Source organism: Propithecus coquereli, unplaced genomic scaffold, assembly GCF_000956105.1.
Source record: "Propithecus coquereli isolate 6110/MARCELLA unplaced genomic scaffold, Pcoq_1.0 Scaffold202, whole genome shotgun sequence".
Taxonomy (NCBI): domain Eukaryota; kingdom Metazoa; phylum Chordata; class Mammalia; order Primates; family Indriidae; genus Propithecus; species Propithecus coquereli.
This window is the reverse complement of record NW_012145190.1, coordinates 1950331-1955129: the sequence shown is the minus strand read 5'-3', so window position 1 is coordinate 1955129 and position 4799 is coordinate 1950331.

Genomic DNA, 4799 nt, shown 5'->3' with positions numbered 1-4799 from the left:
AAAATAAAAAATAAAAGAATTAAAGGACGAAAGTGTTAACAGATGTTGTAGGATAGATATTGCTCTGAAATCAAAATGTTCATATACCACGTGCATTATTTCATTATATTAATAATACATAGTCAAGATTTTCCATATCTCAACTTGAGCTTAACCACAAAATTTAGTGCATTATATATCTATAGAGTTACAAAAGTTAAATTGGAAAGATCTTTGTAGATTATCTCACCAGTTCTTAAATTTTTATAATTGTAAACTGACATTTGGAAAATTTTATAAATTTTTCATATGATTTTTCTGGAATTACGCCAATTCAGTTTTTCCTGTCCTAGTGAAAGCATATACTTCTGTTTCTCACCTGGCAGGATTGGTCTAGATACGTTATATCTATATTCATTGATTCCTATCAATAATATTTTGAGTTTGATTGGTTGATACTTTCATTTAAACTGAGAGGCACAAGAGGTTGAGTAATTTATTCATGTTTACACAAGTGTTAATGGAAAGCTAAACTTTGAACCCAAGCACTGTGGTTCACAAGCGCGAAGGTCATAATGGTATATTAATCAAATAGTTTTAGCTCAACTTACAGTTGCTCATTGTCTCCATTGGCCCAAACTCAGTGCTGGGGGTTTCACAGTGAAGTAACTGAGAGATATGTGCACAGTAGATGTCTTAGGACAACTGGAGCTAGGGGCACATACAAACCACGAAGGCACTTCTGATACAGAGCTTGGGCTCTGGGAATAGCTGCATATTGACCCTACCGTTCACTACTTTGGGGTCATTGGTCCTAACCTAACTCCCCTGAAGCTCATTTTATACATCTGTAAAATGAAGATGGTAATGATATTAAACTCGAGGTATTATTGGGAGAATTAAATGCGAACGTGTATAAGAAAACAATGGATGAATGCTGGGTGATGAGCCAACCTGAGGAGGGCTAGCTATAATATTATTACTAAGATGGAAGGATGGGCTCTATCTTGGTTTCGGAAATGTGTGTGGCGATATGCAAGACCTCAGGTGTGGATGAGTTTTGAAGTCTTGTAACCTCCATCTTCAATTTTCTTTTTCTCACACAGTGGAATCATTGTAACTTTTTGTGCCCTGCACTAGTTCTTTCTCTATTGTTGCTCCACCCATAACACTGGCTGCTCTAGCCCTTCAATATAGCCTGTTTTTTGTTTTTTTTTTGCTTAGTTTCTTCCTTGGAATCCATATTTTCACTTGTGTTAAAAGCGTCTCCTTTCTTATACTAATTCTTTCTCTCACAAGTTTCTTGTGACTTGACTTTAGCCTGCAGATCTGTTTTTATGGCAATCTCTACATTGTAAAATATTTCAATCTCTAGGTTGTAAAATATTTCAACAATCTGTTCTTGTGTAGGAACAGGGTTTTAATTCTTTTTATTTTAATACGAAGCCCTTGGAAGGGTATCCATCCAATGCTAACTACTAGTTCCTCCCAACTTCCTCATTAACCTTTGGCGACTTCACTTTACAAGCCAACCCCTCGAAGGCGTTATGTTTGTCAAGCTTAACTCACATGACCACTTTCAGCATACACCATGCTAACCCTATGTTAAGCATATACCATAACCATTGTTAAGAGCTTTATACATAAATGGATGTGTTTGTGTTATGTATTTGTGTGTAGCATAAGTTAGGTAGTAGTATTATTTTTATTTTATTATTAAGGCAAAAGGGGACTTCTGAAGTTTTTGATGCTTTACAATTACACAGCTAGTATGAGGAAGATTAACATTTAAAAGCCACTTTAAACCTACTTGTCAGCCTATGCTTTTAGCAATACCACTGTCAATGTGTACAGATGTGCTAGAAATAATAAGGATAAAATCATGAGAAACATGTTAAAAAGAAGTTTGGAGTTTGATAATTCTCTTTGGTACTTTTTGTAACTTAACGAAGAGCCACTTTACCCTTCTGTTTATTCTTTATCTCCAATGAGAGGCTAATATATAGTGAACAAGATAAAGTTGCCACATAATCACCTATACTATTTTTTTGACTAATCTTTTTGAGGACAGCAGCATAATGATGTTTCATAAGTATCATCTAACTCCCTATTAATGGAAGTTTTGATGTTTATACCCCAGCTTCACCTCATTCTTTTAGAAAAATGTTGAAAACATCTATTTCTGTGCTCAAAAAATGATAGTAGGTATAGCTGTCCTTTTGTATGAATTACAGTTTCCACTAAAAATGTATATTGAATATAGAAGCTTACCTTGCTCCTTGAAGGCAAGAGACAGTCAACCGTGAATAGTGAGCTCGATATCAGAAATTCTTCCCTGCACAAATTCTGTTAGAGAAGCTCTTTCTCAGGTAGTGGCCAATGGTTCCAAGGTCTCTAAATCAGGGAAAGATGGAGGAAAAGACACAATACATGTTCAGATAATGAATCTACCGTGCATTCTTTCTGTGTCCTTGGAAGAGTCACTTACCTCTTTCTTTATTATATTATAAAATAAACATAATAAAATTACCTCTCCCATATAATCCATAGAATTGTGCTTGTTTTATTTATTTTTTTAATTTTTAATTTTTAATTATTATGGGTACATAATAGTTGTATGTATTTATAGGGTACACATGATGTTTTGATATAAGTGTACAATGTGAATTAATCAAATCAGGGTAATTGTGGTATCCATCACCTCGAGTATTTATCATTTCTTTGTGTTAGGAAAATTCCAATTCCACTCTTTCAGTTATTTTAAAGTATATCCTAACTTATTATTGATTATAATCACTTTGCTGTGCTATCAAATATTGTTCATTCTATCTGTCAAACTATATTTTCGTACCCATTAACCATCCCCACTAGCAAACGAAAGAGTGCCTATAAAACAACTCATTTAGGAGTTACCATTTTGAAGTCACTCCATATAATTTTTCTTGGGGTGTTCCCTTAGCTATGGCTGCAGGCTCACAGGGAATCCTAAAATTGGGAGAAGGCCTGTGTATACAAATAACTGTTAACATTTGGATGAATAAAAAATGATTCAATGAGCTAGGATCAAAGTCTGGTACCTCTAAAAGGAAGTCACCTGGAATCATGGTGGATTTCAGAAGCTAATATATAGATCCAGGAGTGAATTAAAGATATATGGCACCCTCAGAGGATGTCCCCCATGAGAGCATCTACAGCTCCTCTTCTTACTTTCCTAGAAAGACACAATTTAATTGCCTATGGGGACCAAATTGGATATCTCAAGTGTGCACGTATGTTTTTCTATTACTTGTTATTTTGTATTTATTTTTCACTTTTAATTAATATATAATTTGCAAATAATATTAGGCACACATTTTGATATTTAGTTCTAAGAATTTTGTTAAATATGTAGTCATGTAACCACTACCACAATCACCTAGACTAATTTCGTGAGCTTAAATGTGGTCAACTCCTTCTCCCATCCATTGCTTCTGGCGATTACTAGACTATTTTTGTACAGAAAATTTTGCCTTTGCAAGATTGTCCTTAACTAGAATCCTAAAACATACAGTCTTCTTTTCTGTCATTTTTTAACTTAGTGTTATTCAGTGAGATCCAATAATTTTGTTAAATGTGTCTACAGTGGAATTAAGTTGTGGAATAATGTCTCATAATGGGAACTTTACACATTGGTTTTCTTTAATTCCCAAGTTGAAGATCATTTATGTCATTTCTAGTGTTTAGTGACTGTGGAATAAAGCTGATCTAAACATTGGCTAAAATTTTTGTGGGAATATAGGTTTTTATTTCATTTGGCCAAGTATCTGGAAGTTGGATTGTTTTGTCACATGGGAAATATGCTTGATTTAATGGAAATTCTCAAACTGTTTATGAAAGTGGCTCTATAATTTTTCTTTTTTTGAATGTATATATTTTTTGAATTTTTTATTGAAATATGGGAAAAAGTGCACATGTCATAAGCACACAACTCCAGTTTTCACAAAGTGAACACACCTGAGAATGAGCACTCAGGTAAAGAAACACTGCCAACATTCCAGAAAATTCCTTCTCACCACTTTGTCGTCATTACTCATCCCCAACTGCCACCCCCACTAAGGGTCATCACTAGTTTTCCCCAGTTTTAAGCTTTACATAAATGGAATCCAACAAGATATATGTGCTGTTGAATTCAGTTTGCTAGTATTTTGTTGAGGATGTTTGCATCTATGTTCCTAAAAAATTTTGGTCTGTAATCTTCTTTTTTATTGTTGTGTCCTTTCTTGGCATTGGTATTAAGGTGATACTGGCTTCACAGAATGAGTTAGGAACAATCCCTCCTTCTTGATGTTATGGAATAGTTTCTGTGTAAGAAAAGTCCCAGTTCTTCTTTGTAGATCTGGTAGAATTTGGCTGCAAATCCTTCTGGGCCAGGGATTTTTTGTTGTTGTTGGTAGATTTTTTATTATTCCTTTAATGTTGTTGCTTATTATTGTTCTGTTCAGGATTTCTATTTGTTCCTGATTCAGGCTTGGGAGGTCGTGTGTTTCCAGGAATTCATCCATTTCCTCTACGTTTTCTAGTTTGTGTGCATAGAGGTTTTTATAGCACTCATGGATGATATTTTATATTTCTCTGGTATCAGTTGTAATGTCTCCTTTTTCATTTCTGATTGAGACTATCTGCGTCTTTTCTCTTCTATTTCTGGTTTATCTGGCTAGTGGCCTTTGGATTTTTTTTTTTTCATTTCAGCATATTATGGGGGTACAGATGTTTAGGTTACGTATGTTGCCCTTGCCCCCCCTTCCCCCCTAAGTCCGAGTTTCAAATATGTCCATCCTTCG